The 17,334-nt window shown below is 34.9% G+C and overlaps 2 pseudogenes; one reads left to right on the forward strand and one right to left on the reverse strand.

Moving 5' to 3' along the window:
• The first annotated feature begins 5,628 nt into the window (after positions 1 to 5,628).
• On the forward strand, positions 5,629 to 6,962 carry LOC140627646 (tubulin alpha-1A chain-like; annotated as a pseudogene).
• A 1,824-nt stretch (positions 6,963 to 8,786) lies between these two features.
• Positions 8,787 to 8,896, reverse strand: LOC140628978 (U4 spliceosomal RNA; annotated as a pseudogene).
• Positions 8,897 to 17,334: the final 8,438 nt, after the last annotated feature.

Consider the following 17,334-nt stretch of genomic DNA (forward strand, 5'->3'; position numbering starts at 1 on the left):
TGAATCCTTTCATATCCTAATTGAGAACTACATTCAATAAAAGATTATTGGCACTTGAATAAAAATAATTAATTAACCTAAGAGAAGATAAGAAAGGAGGAACAGAACAACGAAAATCAAATGAGGCCAATAGAAAAAAATTGAAAAACAAAATAATAGATTTAAACCCATACATATCAATAAATTATTTTACATGTAAGTAGACTAATCTCTCCAACTAAAAGACAAAGATTTACAAACTGCTGCCTTCATTGTATGCTACAATAGGCATTGTGTCTCAATATAATGACACAGGTTGAAAATAAGGGTACAAAAAGTTATATAGTACAAAAATAAGTGTAAGAAGGTTTGTGTGTCTATGAAATTGTAAGACTAAAGAGACTTCAAGACAAGGGTTATTACCTGAGATAAATAGGGAAATTTCAGACTATTTTTATAGGTTAATACAGGAAGAAAACATGACAATCAAATCTGTAGCTAATAATATTGCTCTATTGGAACCTGACAAAACTAGATTTTAGGTAAAGGAAGATGGAGGAGTAAAAGAATCCTGAGTTCACCTAGTCCCATGGACATACCAAGATAACAACCATATCAGTGCCACCAACTCTGAAAATGACCTGAGGACTGGCAGAACAGACTTTCCACAGTTAATTGTAGAGAGGAGGCCACATTAAAAAGTGTAGGTGGGACAGAGATGGGATCAGGAACCAAACTCCCAGTGAGACTAACCACAAAGGAACATTACAAGCACAGAGAAACAAGAGGATCAGACCACATACCATGAACCCAAATTATGGAGGACTTGCACTAGGAGAAAGAGCCCATACATATAGAGCTGAAGGGTAATAGGAAACTGAGTTCCTACTCTTAAAGAGCCAGCATAACAAATAACCCAGTGGTGGCACAGCATAGAAGTAGCAGTTTTTAAAGAGCCTGGGGTATACATGAAGCAGATTTATTTATTAATCTTAGAATATGTGTTGGAGGAACAGGGATATTTAGGAGATTTCTCCAAAAACAAAAGAGCTAATGGATGCCATTTCTCCCCACCCACAGCCTAATTAGCAGGACACTTGCAAAAACCATTGCAAATGCTTTCTGCCTATCTTTTTGGGACCACACAGACTACCCACACCTTTTTCTGTAGATCTATCCTATCCAACCCATTTCACTCTGCAGGCTTCCCTCCAAAGTGGCTCCTGACTCTACACATCCTGCAAGAAGCCTTGGCAGGAATTGACACCACTCCAAAGTGAATCCTACCCTGGGTAAAGGGGAAGATAACCATACATAATAGTGCACCCAAAGTCCCAGAAGCCAAACCTTATGCCTAGTAGCACAGAGAGAGCCCCTACCAATCACTGCAACTGCAGCCCTGGCAGAGGAACTAGGGGCAGGCACCTGGTCTGACTGCCAGTGTCATGCACCAATGAAATCCTCTCAGGGACAAAACAGGGAGAGTACCCTGCAGGTCTGTGGGACTACATCCCTGACATATGGGCTGAGGACAGGCATCTGGTCTGACCACTGACACTGGCCAAATATAAGCCCATGGCAACCCCAAACTGCTCCCTTAACAGCACAGGGAACAAAGCCTGCACAATATACTGACAGCAGGTGAAGTGGGCTATTTATTGCAGGCAACTGGACTGAAGGCAAACATGACTGAGCTATAATAGTAGGGTTGCACAAAACCCACATAGGAGATCTCTGGTTCTAGTAAACAGGAGATATTGTGTTACACAGCACCACAACTCCTCTTCTTCTAAGACCACTACTTTCAAGATAAAAAAACATAGCTGACTTTCCTAATACATAGAAACAGAGACAAAATGAGAAGACAAAGGAGTATGTCCCAAATGAAACAACAGGACAAAACCACAGCAAAATAATCAAATAAAACAGAGATAAGCAATATGCCTGATAAAGAATTCAAAGTAATGATCATACAGATACTGGATTTGAGAAAAGAGTCGAGGATCTCAGTGAATCCTTCAACAAAGAGATTAAAATATAAAAAAGAACCACAGATGAAAAGCCCAATAACTGAAATTTAAAAATATACTAGAAATATACTAAACAGATTAGAGTAGGCAAAATAGATTAGCAACCTAAAAGACAGGGTAATGGAAAGCATACAAGCTGAAAAGATAAAGAAAGAAGAAAAAACGAAAGAAAGAAAAGGAAAGAAAGAAAAAAAGAAAGAAAGAAAGAAAGAAGAGAAAGAAAGAAAGAAAGAAAGAAAGAAAGAAAGAAAGAAAGAAAGAAAGGTTACGAGGACTCAGCAACATCATCGAGTATAATAATATTCACATTATAAGGATCCAAGAAGGAAGAACAAGAGAAAGGGAGGAAAATTTATTTGAAGAAATAATAACTGAAAACTTCCCTAATCTAAGGAAAGAGACAGACATCAGATCCAGAAAACAGAGAAAGCCCCCAGCAAAATTAATCCAAGGAGGTTCGTACCAAGACACATAATACTTAAAATGGCAAAAAATAATGATAAGAGAGAATTTTAAAAGTAATAAGAGAAAAGAAAGTAGATACATAAAGAGAAACCCCATAAAGCTATCAACTGATTTATCAGCAGAAACTTTGCAGGCCAGAAGGGACCATCATGATATATTCATAGTGCTGAACAGAAAAAATCTGCAACCAAAAATACTGTATCCAGCAAGGCTACCATTCAGAAAAAAAGACGGATAAAGAGTTTCCCAAACAAATGTTAGAGGAAGTCATTACCACCAAACCAGCCTTACAAGGGACATTAAAGGGAATTCTTTGAGTGGAAAGAAAAGGCAAAAACCAGGAATAAAAAAAAAAATTATGAAAGGTAAAATATCACAAGTAAATGTAAGCATATAATAAAAGTAATAGATCAATCACTTATAAAAACAGTATGGAAGTTAAAGCACAAAAGCAATAAAATCAAGTATATCTGTAAAATCAATCAAAGCATTCATAAAATAAAAAAAAGCATTCATAAAATAAAGGGATATAATGTATGGCAGCATATATATAAAATATGGGGTGTAAAATTTAATGGTTTTAGAATGGGTTCAAACTTAAGGGACATTCAATTTAATATAACTGCTATATGCATAGGACGTTATGTACGAACCTCATTTTAATCAAAAATCAAAAATCTATAATAGATACAAAAAATTAACAGAACTAAATACAAGCATAACAGGAGAGAAAGCCACCAAACCACAAGGGAAGATGGCAAGAAAAGAAAGGAAAAGAGAAGGACTACAAAAGAAACCATAAAACAAGTAACAAAATAACTATGAGTGCATACCTATCAACAATGACTTTAAATGTAGACACACTAAAGGCAACAATCAAAAGACATAGGGTTAGTGAATCAATAAAAAAGAAGAACCATCTACATGTTGCCTCTAAGAGACTCACTTCAGAACTAAAGACACATGCATATTCAAAGTGGGGGATGGGAAAACATTTACTATACAAATGGAAATTTAAAAAAAAGCTGGGATAGCAATATTTATATCAGATAAAATAGACTCTAAAACAGACTATAACCCAGATGTCTAATTACATATGAATGGATAAAGAAGATGTACTATCTATGCACACACACACACACACACACACACATCATGGAATATTACTCAGCCTTCAAAAAGGATAAAATCTTACCATTTGCAATGATGTGGATGGAACTGGAGGGCATTATGTGAAGCAAAATAAGTCAATCAGAGGAAGACAATTATCACATGGTTTCACTCATATGTGGAATTTAAGAAACAAAACAGAGAATCAGAAGGGAAGAGAGGGGAAGATAAAATAAGATGAAATCAGAGAGGGAGACAAACCATAAGAGACTCTTAACTATTGGAAACAAACAGAGAGTCGCTGGAGAGAAGGTGGGTCAGGGGATGGGATAACTCAGTAACAGGCATTAAGGAGGTCAGTGATGTAATGAGAACTTGGTATTATATGCAATTGATAACTGAAATCTACATCTGAAACTAATGATGTACTATATGTTAATTAATTGGATTTAAATAAAATACGATTGAAAAATAAAATAGACCATAACAAGAGACAAAGAAGGCCTCTACATAATAATAAATGGAACAGTCCATTAAGAGGATATAATAATTGCAGATATTTATACACCTGTATTAGGCGGGGTCCTAAATATATAAAATAACTATTAACAGAAAAAAAGAAATTTATAGTAATACAAGAATAGTAGGAGACTTTCACACCCCCTTACACCAATGGATAGATCTTCCAGACAGAAAATCAATCAACAAGGTAACTTCACCTCTGAATGACACATTAGACCATATGGATTTAACAGAAATATTCAGGACATTACACCCCAAAACAAGGGAATACATATTCTTTTCAAGTGGACATGGAATATTCTCCAGAATAGGTCACATTAGATCACAAAACAAGTCTCAATGAATAAAAATATTGAAATCATATCATGTGTCTTTTCTGGTCACAAGACTATGAAACAAAATCAATCACAAGAAAATATCTGGAAAGAAAACAGGTACACAGAAGTTAAATAACATGATACTAAACAATCAATAGGTCAATGAAGAAATCCAAGAAAAAATTTAAAAATACATGTAAACAAATGAAAATGAAAACACAACAGTCCAAAATCTTGGGATGCAGCTAAAGCTGTTTTAAGAGGGAAAACGGGTAGCAATACAGGCCTACCTCAAAAAGCAAGAAAAATCACAAATAACAATCAAAACTTACACCTAAAGGAGCAAGAAAAAGAACAATAAACAAAGCCCCAAACCAGTAGGATAAAGGAAATAATAAAGAATAGAGCAGAAATAAATGAGAGATTAAAAAGCCTCAATAGAATAGATCAATGAAACCAGGAACTCATTCTTTGAAAAGATAAAAAAAAATTGATAAAACTTTAGCCAAATTCATCAAGAAAAAAATAAAAGATGATTTAAAATCAGAAATGAAAAAAAAATTAAATAAATAAATAAATAAATAAATAAATAAAATCAGAAATGATGGAGAAAACTGACACCACAGAAATACAAAGGATTAAAGGAGAATATTCTAAAAAATTATATGCAAACCAATGGGGCAATCTAGAAGAAATGGACAGATTCCTAGAAACACCTTCCAAAACTGAATCAAGAACCAATAGAAAATTGAAACAGACCAATTACTAGCAAAGAAATTATATCAGTGATCAAAAATCTCCCAGTAAACAAAAGTCCAGGAAAGAAATTATGTCAGTGACCAAAAATCTCCCAATAAACAAAAGTCCAGGATCAGATGACTTCAGAAGTGAATTCTACCAAACATTTAAAGAATTTATATTTATTCTTCTCAAACTATTCCAAAAAATAGAAGGAAAACTTCCAAATTCAATCTATGAAATCAACATTACCCTAATATTAAAATTATATGAAAAAACCTCAAAAAACCCTACCAGTTGACATCTCTGATGAACATAGATGCAAAAATCCTCAACAAAATATTAACTAACAAATAAAGATTTGGTCTCTTACATTGACCACCCAAGAGTCATGCTTATAAAAAGCAACAACCTCTCCTCTTCCTCCCCATCATCTACTCAGCAGCTGCAAAGCAGCAACTGAATGCATCTCCATTCATGTTGGATAGGCTGGTGTCCAGATTGGCAATGCCTTCTGGAAGGTCTGTTGCCTGGAACATGGCATCCAGCCCAATGGCCATATGTCAAGTGACAAGACCATTGGGGGAGGAGATGACTTTTTTAACAACTTCTTCAGTGAGACAAGTGCTGGCAAGCATGTGCCCAAGGCAGATTTTGTAGACCTGGAACACACAGTCATTGATGACGTTCACACTAGCACCTGCCTCTAGGTTTTCCACCCTGAGCACCTCATCACAGGCAAGGAAGATGCTGCCAATAATTATGCCCGATGGCACTAACTACACTATTGGCAAGGAGATCATTGACCTTGTCTTAGACCAAATTCAGTAACTGTACAACTAGTGCACAAGTCTTCAGGGCTTCTTGATTTTCCACAGCTTTAGAGGGGGAGCTGCCTCTGGGTTCACTTCCCTGCTGATGGAACATCTCCCTGTCAATTATAGCAAGAAGTCCAAGCTGGAATTCTCCATTTACCCAGCCTCTCAGGTTTCCACAACTGTAGTTAAGCCCTACAACTCCATCCTCACTACTCACACCATCCTGTAGCACTCTGATTGTGCCTTCATGGTAGAAAACATAGCTATTTTTGACATCTGTCATAGTAACTTTGATATTGAATGCCTAACCTACATGAACCTGAATAGACTGAAAGGTCAAATTGTATCTTCTATCACTGCTTCCCTCAGATTTGATGGAGCTCTGAATGTTGATCTGACAGAATTCCAGACCAACCTGGTACCCTACCCCACAATCACTTCCCTCTGGCCACAAAAGCCTGTCATCTCTGTTGAGAAAGCCTACATGAACAGCTTTCTGTAGCAAAGATCACCAAGGCATGCTTTGAGTCAACAAACCAGAGGGTAAAATGTGATCCTCACCATGATAAATGCATGGCTTGCTGCCTGTTGTACCATGATGATGTGGTTCCCAAAGATGTCAATGCTGTCATTGCTATGATCAAGAACAAGGGTACCATTCAGTTTGTGGACTGGTGCCCCACTGACTTAAAGGTTGACATTAATTACCAGCCTCCCATGGTGGTAGAGACTTGGCCAAAGTACAGTGAGCTGTGTGCATGCTGAGCAATACCACAGCCATTGCTGAGGCCTGGGCTCACCTGGATCACAAGTTTGACCTGGTGTATACCAAGTGTGCCTTTGGTCACTGGTATGTGGGTGAAAGCATGGAGAAAGAAGAGTTTTCTGAGGCCTGTGAGGGCATGGCTATCCTTGACAAGGATTATGAGGAGGTTGGTGTGGATTCTGTTGAAGGAGAGGGTGAAGAAGGAAAGGAATACTAAAGTTAAAAATGTCACAAAGGTGCTGCCTTTATAGGGAAGCTTATTCTATTTTGAACACTGAAAAGCTGTTCTCTGATCAGTTAATTTGTATGTAGCAGTGTACACTTTCATACAATTATTGACCTATGCTTTAAAACATAATGCTTTGTTACAGACCCAAGCTGTCCATTTCTCTGGTGGGTTTGAATAAAGTATTCTCTGTCTTAATATATATACACGTATTAGCAAATCAAGTCCAACAATACATTTTAAAAAAATCATTCACCATGATCAAGTGGGATGTATTCCTGGGATACCAGTGTGGTTCAATATTCACAAATCAATGTGATGCATCATACTAAACAGAAAAAGAATGAAAATCACACAATCATCTAAATAGAAGCAGAGAAAGTATTTGACAAAGTACAACATCTATTGATGATAAAAGCCCTCAAAAAATTAGGTTAAGAGAGAACATAATTCAACATAATAAAGGCCATATGTGAAAAATCCACAATGAACATCATTCTCAATGGTGAAAGAGATTTAGAGATTTTCCTCTGAGATCAGGAGTAAGACAAAGATACCAACTCTTACCATTTTTATTTAAAACAGTACTGGAATTCCTAGACACAGCAGTCAGACAAGAAAAAGAAATAAAAGGCATATACATTGGTAAGGAAAAGTGAAAATTTCACTATTAGCATATGACATTATACTATATATAGAATACCCTAGGACTCCACAAAAAAACTACCAGAACTGATAAATGAACTGAGCAAAGTCACAAAATACAAAATTAATATATAGAAATCTGTTGCATTTCTATACACTAATAATAAAATACCAGAAAGAGAAATTGAGACAACAGTTCCATTGACAACTGCACCAAAAAGAACAAAAATATCTAGAAATAAACTTAACCAAGTTAAGTACTCTGAAAACTATAACACATTGATGAACGAAATTGAAGATGACACATACAAATGGAAAGATATTCCATGCTTGTGGATTGGAAGAACCAATATTATTAAAATATCCATGCTGCCAAAACAATCAACATATTAAAGCAATGTTATCAAAATACGAAAAACATTTTTCACAGAACTAGAAAAAAAAATCCTAAAATTTGTACAAAACCACAAAAGACCCCAAATAGCCAAAGCAATCTTGAAAAAGAACAAAGCTGGAGGTATCACAATCTCAGATTTCAAGATATACTACAAAGCTGTAGTAATCAAAATAGTGTAGTACTGGCACAAAAATAGACACATATATCAATGAAACAGATTACAGAGCCCAGAAATAAGTCCATGATTATATGACCAATTAATCTATAACAGAGGCAAGAGTATATAATGGAGAAAATACAGTCTCTTCAACAGATGGTGCTGGAAACCAGGCAGCTACATGCAAAAGAATGAAACTGTACCACTTTCTTGCATCATACACAAAAATAAATCAAAATAGATTAAAGACTTGTGAGACATGAAATTGTAAAAATCCTAGATGAAAACTTAGGTAGTAATTTCTTTGAAATTATCCATAGCAATATTTTTCTGGATATGTTTCCTGAAGCAAGGGAAACAAAAGCAAAATGCAATTACTGAAATTACACCAAAGCAAAAAGCTTTTTTGTACATTGAAGGAATCTATCAACAACAACAAAAAGGCAATCTACTGAATGGGAGCAGATATTTACAAATGTTAAATTCAATACAGGGTTGATAACCAAAATTTATAAAGAACTTATACAACTCAAAAACCAAACAATCCAATTAAAAAACGGGCAGAGTCCTTGAATAGACATTTTTTTCCAAATAATATTTGCAGATGGCCAAAAGACGCACAAAAGCATGTTCAATATTACTAATCATCAGGGAAATGTTTTAAATTACCCATAATCACACCTTGGATAAACCTCATTGGCTATGATACTGCCACTGCACAAAGCTCATCAGGGAAATATAAATTAAAACCACAATGAGATGTCACTTCACACTTGTCAGAATGGCTAGAAATAACAAAAAGACAAGAAATAAGTGTTAGTGATGATGTGGAGAAAAGGAGTCATATTGCACTGTTCATGGAAATGCAAATTGGTGTAGTCACTGTGGAAAACAGTATGAAGATTTTTTAAAAGCTTAAAAATAGAATTATCATATGATCCAGTAATTTCACTACTGGGTATTTACCCAAAGGGAAAAAAACAGCTAATTTGAAAAGATATATGCACTCTTATGTTTGTCGCAGCATCATTTACAATAGTCAAGATAAGGAAGCAGCCCAAGTGTCCATCTATAGATGAATGGATAAAGAAGAAGTGATATAGGTTAAGTATGTGATAGGGATTAAGGAATGCATTCGTGATGAGCACCAAGTGTTTTATGGAAGTGTTGAATTTCTATATCATACACCTGAAACTAATATTACAATGTATGTGAACTAACTGGAATTTGAATAAAATTTTTTTAAAGAGTGGTATGTATATGCAATGGAATATTAGCCATAAAAAAGAATGAGATCTTGCCATTTACAATAACATGGATTGGTCTAGAGGGTAAGTGAAATAGTCAGGGAAAGAAATACCATATGATTTCAAACATATGTGGAATTAAAAAAATAAAACAAATGAACAAAGAAAAAAAGAGAAAAATAAACTCTTAAATACAGAGAACACACTGGTGTTTGCCAGAGTGGTGGGGGTTTGAAATAAAGGGGATCAAGAGTACATTTATGTTAATGAGCACTGTGTTAAGTATGGAATTTTGGATTATTACATTTTATACCTGAAACTTATAAACACTGCATGTAAATTATATTTCAATTGAAAAATTATTTACAACCCTAAAGAGAGAAATAGACAAATTCACAATCATATTTGAAGATTTTAATAACTCCTCTTAGTAACTGGTAGAAACACTAGAGAAAAAAAATCTTGAGGCTGTGGAAGGTTTCAACTTCATCAACCAATTCAATTTAACTGATATTTTTAGAACACACATTTTCATATGTACATAGAATATGTTCACCAAGACAGAGTATGTACTGGATCATAAAATAAGTTTAAAAATTTCAAAAATCTAAACCTTATGTAATATATTTTAATCATAAGGGGATTAAATTAGAAATCAATAGCAATAAGATACATAAGAAAAAATGCCCAAATATTTGGAAATTTAAAGACATGTTTGAGTCTAGGGCATTTACTTATTTTTTCAAAAAAGAAATAATAAGAAAAACTAGAAAATATTTCAAAGTGGGTTACAATGAAAACACAACATATAAATATTTATGGGATGAAGCTAAAGCAGTACCTAAAAGAAGCTTTATAGTTTTAAAGATTTATATTATTAGAAAGGAAGAGGAATTTAAAGTCAATAATTAATCTTAAGAAGCTAGAAAAAGGACTAAATTAATCCAAAATGAATGGAAGAAAGAAAATAATAAGACTAAGAGAGAAATTAGTAAATTAGAAAATAAATAATTTGAGTCCAAATATATAAAAGATTAATACAATTGATAAAGCCCAATTAAAACTGCTCAACATAAAAAAAAAACAAAATATCAATATCAAGAATATAAGAGGGGATATTGCTCAGATCCCACTGACATTAAAAGGATAATAAAGACATATTATTAACAACTTCGATGCACTAGGTAAGTTTGTTGAAGAACACAACTTGATAAAACTGATTTAAGAAAAATAGACAATCTCAACAGACGTAATGCCCCAGTGGGCATTAGAGGAAAACATTTTTAGGCAGCTATATTAATCCCTGCTGCCTATAGCAATGGATAAAGCTAGGGGAAACAATAGAATTTTTAGAAAGCTTGGGAAGAAAGAGAAGTGAGATGATTTGGGGAAAAGGGGAATTTGAAAAGCTCTGACAGATTCTTGGGAATCTGGAAAGACCTGCACATGCCAAGGGCTATGCATAGGTTTACAAAAGATCTGAGAAAGCTCTCAGTTTCTTACCTCTGGCTCACTTTCAGGCTCTTCACAAACAGGAAGTAAAGGATAAGGCAGAGTTACAAATCACCTAGCTGAGTACTGAGGGCATATCCTAACACACACACACATACACACACACAATGCCCATTTGCAAAGACTAGAGGATTTTTTTTATTTCTAGGTTTTAAAGAAATCTCCATATAATCACTGGCTGACCACTAAGCTGAAGGAATAGTCTTTAGTGGCCATATATAACAAAGAACACCTAGTTTACAAAATTAGTTTAAAAATGCCTCAAACAACTTTAATTACAACAAGTAGTAACAACAATCCCTGGGGAGGGAGGAATTTAATTTCCACAGTTATCACATTATAATTTTCAAAATATCCAGTTTTCAACAACAGCAAAAAATTATGAGACATGCAGAGAAACAAGAAAGTATAGCCATCACATAGGGAAAAAAAAGCAATTAATAGAAACTGTCCTTGAGGAATCCTAGATGTTATACTTACTAGACAAGGTAAGGTGTTATACTTACTAAACATACTTTAACTACTTAAAGTATGTTTATACAGCTAAAGGAAACCATGTACAAAAATCTAAATGAAATCTTGAGAACAACATCCAATGTAATAGAGAATATCAGTCAAGAGATAGAAATTATAAAGGTAAACAAATAGAAATTTTGGAGTGAAAAAGCACAATAACTAAAATGAAAAATTCACTAGAGGTACTCACTAGCAGATGTGACATGACACATGAAATTGATTGAGATCAACCAGTCTGAGGAACCAAAAGAAAAAACATGAAGTAAAATGAAATGAAAAGAGCCTAAGAGACCTGTAGAACAACCCCAAGCATACCAAGGTATGACCATATGCATATGGGAGGCCCAGAAGTAGAGAAAGAAAAGGGAAGAAAGAATATTTGAAGATACAAAGCTGAAACTCAAATTTGATGAAAAACATTAACCCATACTTATGAAAATATCAATGAACTCCAAGTAGGATAAACTCAAAGATATCCACAGTACATTATAATGCAACTGTCAAAAACCAAAGCCTAAGAGAATTTTGAAAGCAGCAAGAGAAAACTTATCTTGTACAAGGTTTCCTGACTAAGATTAATAGCTGAATTCTCATCAGAAACTATGGAAGCTGGAAACAGTGGGATAACATATTAAAGGGCTCAAAGAAAAGTTGACAATGAAGCATTCTAAAAATAAAACAAAAACAAACAAACAAAAAACACCCTTCAATTTATTGCTAGTGAACATGCCCTCAAAGAAATGCTAATAAAAGTTCTCCAGTCTAAAGTAAAAGGACACTAGGGAGAACTCAAATTCATGGGAAGAAATAAAGAATGTGGTAAAGGTAAATACATAGGTTAATGTAAAAGTCAGTATTGATGGTGTTTTTTAATTTTTTATTCCTTTTTTTTCTTCTTTCTTTCACTTAATAGACAATTATGTAAAACAGTAGTTGTAAATCTATATGATGGGCACAGAAAGTAAACAGATGTTCTTTGTTACAATAGCAGCCTTAAAGGGGAGAACACAGCTGCATGGGAGGGAAGTTTTTCATACTACTGAAATTAAGTTTTGTTTTGTTTTGTTTTTTGTTTTTTGTTTTTTGTTTTTTTGTTTTTTTGTTTTTTTTGTTTTGGAACAAGAGGCCCATGTGATTTTCCTAGAGATCACCTAGTCTCTTATTGGATATACTGGTTCCACATGCACCCAGCCTCCATTGATAGACCACAACGAGTGAGGATGTTGTCCAGAGCTGGAGAGGCTTTGTCTGAAGAGTCTGCTCCCAACCTGGCCACCTTTGTGGGGACCGGGGTGGGTTGGTTGATTTGGTTTGGGGATGCTTCCCAGGGCCTGAGGGGACTAACCCATGAAAAACTACAGGGTTCATTTTCTGATAAGGTGGGGAAGGACAGGAGGTGCCAAACTCAGGAATACACTGCTAGGGGAAGAGGTAATGGTGAGTCAGAGATGTCAGGGCCCCGCGGGGAGGGGAGTGGCCATTATAAAGGGAATTAAAAAGCCTTGCTTAATCTAGTGCTGTTTCTTAAACAAACAATTAGCTAACAGTTAACCCATGTACACAGTTTAAAACTTGAAAGTTGCCAAAAGATACAGATGATAGATAGATAGATGATAGATAGATGATGATGATAGATAGATAGATAGATAACAGATAATTTTGCCATATATATATAGGTAATACTTATATATATATATATATTTATATATGTACTACTATATATACTTATATATATAGGTAATACTTATGTGGGCATGTTCAACCAGGTCTCCACTAGGTTTACTAAGGGTTCATGTTGTCGTGGAAGTACTACTGTTTGCTGGATGGTTTCTTTTAAGGTAGAAATATCAGTCAGAATATCTCTTCTTCAGAAACTGCTAAGAATTCATTTCAGAAGTGTCTCACAGTGTGAAATTCTGCTCAAGGGACATGGGAGAAGTTTTGGTTGGTACATTTGCTTTCTTGTCTCTAATTTATACAGAGTTGGATGATTTGTGTGATAAAACATGAGATTTGCTCAGCAGGTAACATCACTTTGCTTTTTCCAGGAGGATCTTCCTTATATAACCTTAAAGTGGTAAATGTGTATTTTGTCAATGTTTTTTATAAAATATTTTAAATGTCTTTTTAATAAAGGGGATCCCCAAAGAGTCAAGTATTCTCAAACACCCTTTTCATAAATTGTGTTTACCAATATCTCTTTAAATGAAAGTTCTTATTTGAATTTGAGAAATCTCAATAAGTAGACATCATTCATAAAAAATTTACTGAGCACCAACTATATGCAGGGACTGAGGTGGGAAGAAGACCTGCCATTCCTGCCCTTAAAAGGCTGACACTTTAGTAGTAATATTTTATTTAGTAGTAATATTTTATCCCTATGTATTAGGTGGGAACATATGATGTTGGCATTTTTGTAGGTCAAAAATAGTAGACTATTGGCAATTTCATATTGATCAATTTAATGTGATCTATAGTGTTCAGTCCAATTCAGTTTAGAAGAAAAGAGAGATCCCTTCCAGATGGGGTTGTAAGTGGGTGGGAAGGAGGAGAGAAGAGGGAAATGACAGACTTTTTAGGATTCATTTTTTTGTTCCCTTTTTGGTCAACATGAATATTCATTGCCTGACAATCTAGATTAGATGGATACTTCATTTGTGCTTTGAGTGAGAAAAATGCAAAAATAAGAGGGATAACATATAAAGAGGACTTTGTTGTGGAGCCACTCAAGGTCTGGGTCTGTGAATAAGGTACTGTGTGATACTGAAATATTTCTAGTTGGAGCACTTACTACCTGGGGTGGTGTGTGGAGTGTACTGAATCTGAAAACTGGAGGATCCTTGTCTGGGGGAATGCACAAAGCCTTTGGCATTATTTTTTAAAGTATTCTTGTGTTTGAATGAGGATATTACATGCATTTTTCAGAGACCAGGTGATGTGGAAAGAGAATCTACAATGTTCAGCAGATTCTCCTAGGTTCTGTAACTCAAAATAGTTTAGGTAGTGTAAAGATGTTAACACAGACTTTGGACATGAATAAGTATACTTATGAGGGAAATTGTGATTAGTGCCATGATGCCCAAAGGTGGAAAGAGGTCACTTTCATTGGCAGGATCAGTGAATGGTTTGGGAAGAAAGTTTAGCATCCAAGTTTAGGAGATTTTTCTGCAATGGATTTGATGAGAAGTAATCAAGTCTAGAGCCATAGAAGTAACAGGGGAGATGGAAAAATAGGTGTAATGCAAAAGTTGCAGAGGTAGAATTGGTAAGATTTGACAATTGATTAATTAAGGGGCCAAAAGAGATAAAGGATTTGAAGATGATGGTAAACTTTTAAGTCTGTATGAATAAGAGGATCAATTTTTCACTTAAAAAATCTTGAAGTGTCAGGCAGCCCTGGTGGCCCAGTGGTTTAGCGCTGCCTTCAGCCTGGGGTGTGATCCTGGCGACCCAGGATCGAGTCCCACATCAGGCTCCCTACATGGAGCCTGCTTCTCCCTCTGCTTGTGTCTCTGCCTCTCTCTCTCTCTCTGTCATGAATAAATAAATAAATTCTGTAAAAAAAATCTTGAAGTGTCAAGCATTTCTTTCCAAAAACCATGCCTCTGTTTTCTTCTTAAGAAAAAAAAAAAACTGGATTGGCACTTTAGCTTTTTAATTCTTTATAATGGAAAATTTCAAAAGTAGAGATAATACTAATAATACTCTTGTACCCATCACCCAACCTCAATTTTTACTACCAAATGCCTGGTTTCTGGTTCAATAACAACCTAGCCTTAAATTAAATTCTCCAAAAATCCTATCTTCCATGGATAGGATTTCTACCACGATTCCCCTAAAAATATATATAAAATAATTTATGTCTACATGCATTTGTATATCCATACAGAGAAAGAATTCATAGCTTCTGTTAGATTCTATGACATGACTCCATCCCATGCATCCACTTCCACCCCTTACCTCAAAGGGAGCCTTACTCCTATACAAAGAATTCATTTAAGACATGATCTCTGGAAGGTTGTATATAAGTTAAGCATTAATTTTGTTGAGTTATTCTGATTTTTTAAGACTAGAGTATCATACACCTGAAACTATTATAACACTGAATGTTACCTAACTGCAATTAAAATAAAAACTTAAAAGGGTCTTCTAGGTGGCTCAGGCAGCTAAACCTCTGACTTGATTTATGAGTCCCACATCATGAGATGAGCACTCAGGCTCCACGCTCAGTGCAGAGCCTGCTTGATTTTCTCTTTCTCTAGCTCTGCCCTTCCCTGTGCTCGTATGCTCTCCAAACAAACAAGTGAACAAATAAATGAAATATTTAGGAAAAAAATTAAATATAAATAAATAAAAACTAAAAAATCCTGAGTATTAAAAAGTTAGGACATAAAATAAGTACATTTTTATTTGAGGCTAGGAAGGTCTATAACATGGAATTATGCCCACAAAGAATATATCTACATGGGCCTACTGCAAGCACTGTCTATGGAACTACCTACAAGCATTGGTTGCTTAGCTATGTATTAAAGTTAAAGGAAGTTTAGGAAGGAAGCTTAACAAGGATATGCATATTGATATGTACAGAGTCTTCATTTATTCATTTAGCAAGTACTTGTAGACTATCTATTAAGTACCAGATGCTATTCTAGGTCCCAGAGATACAAAAACAGTCTCTACTTTTGTGAAACTTTCATTCTAGTTGGGAACCCAGATGTCACAGAAATTATCATAAAAGTAAGCATATATCAATAAAATGTGGTAATTGCTAAAAACATTATACATAGATTCTTCCTTCTGAGGCTATCATTTATTTCCCTTATCCTTTCCTTAATGTCTCTTAATTGTTTTTCTCTTTTTTCCTCAGCTTCCTTACCATCAAATTGTCTTCTATGTTGCTCACTTTCTCTTCCACCTCATTGACCCTCATTGTTAGGACATCCAGTTTGGATTGCATCTCATTTAATTGATTTTTTATTTTGGCCTGATTAAATTTAAATTCTGCTGTCATGAAATCTCTAGAGTCCTTTATGCTTTTTTTCTGAGCCAACAGTAGCTTTATAATTGTGCTTCTGAATTGGCTTTCTGACATCAAATTGCAATCCAAATTCTGTAACTCTGTGGCAGAGAGTACTGTTTCTGATTCTTTCTTTTGTAGTGAGTTCTTCCTTCTAATCATTTTGCTCAGTGCAGAGTGGCTGTATGAGTGGGCTGCATCAAGAATATCAACCACGACCTAAGTAAATTTCACCCTAGATGATTCTGATGAGGTCAGAGACCAGAAAATGAAAACAAAGATCAGAACAAAGTAAAACAAAAGGACCACTAAAGTCAAAAACAAATTTTAAAACAAAGTAGTAAAAAATAAAAGGTGAAGAATCCCAAAAAAGGAGGAAAAAAAAAAGTAAAGAGGAATAAATAAAAAGATAAAAAGAGAAGAAAAAAGGGGGGAACTGGGAGATGGTGGTGGTGAAGAAGTTGCAGTGGAGGGAGAATGTAGTCTGCTTGAGGTGTCCTAGAGGGTGATCCTCTTGGTTCTGAGTGTAGTAAGTTCTGTATGTTAGAAGATGTGCAGTCCCAAATTTATATAAACCATCACTACTGGTAGAAAGCCCCAATATTGACCACCAAAACATAAATGAGATAAAAGAGGGGGACAGAACGGGAATGAAGAGAGAATATAATCTCACAGAATGAACCAGCATGGTATTCCACTTGGTTCTGGGTGCATGCTCATCATGTTTTAAAAGGTTTTAACTTCCACCATTGTAGAACAAAATGAGGCAGAGAAAACAAAGAACACAAAATACAAAAACATATCTAGTATATCTTCCAAAATTAAACTGAGTATGGTGAAGAGCATCTAGAATTGGAAAATATATCTAAGAC

Source organism: Canis lupus, chromosome X (genome assembly GCF_048164855.1).
Source record: "Canis lupus baileyi chromosome X, mCanLup2.hap1, whole genome shotgun sequence".
Classification (NCBI taxonomy): domain Eukaryota; kingdom Metazoa; phylum Chordata; class Mammalia; order Carnivora; family Canidae; genus Canis; species Canis lupus.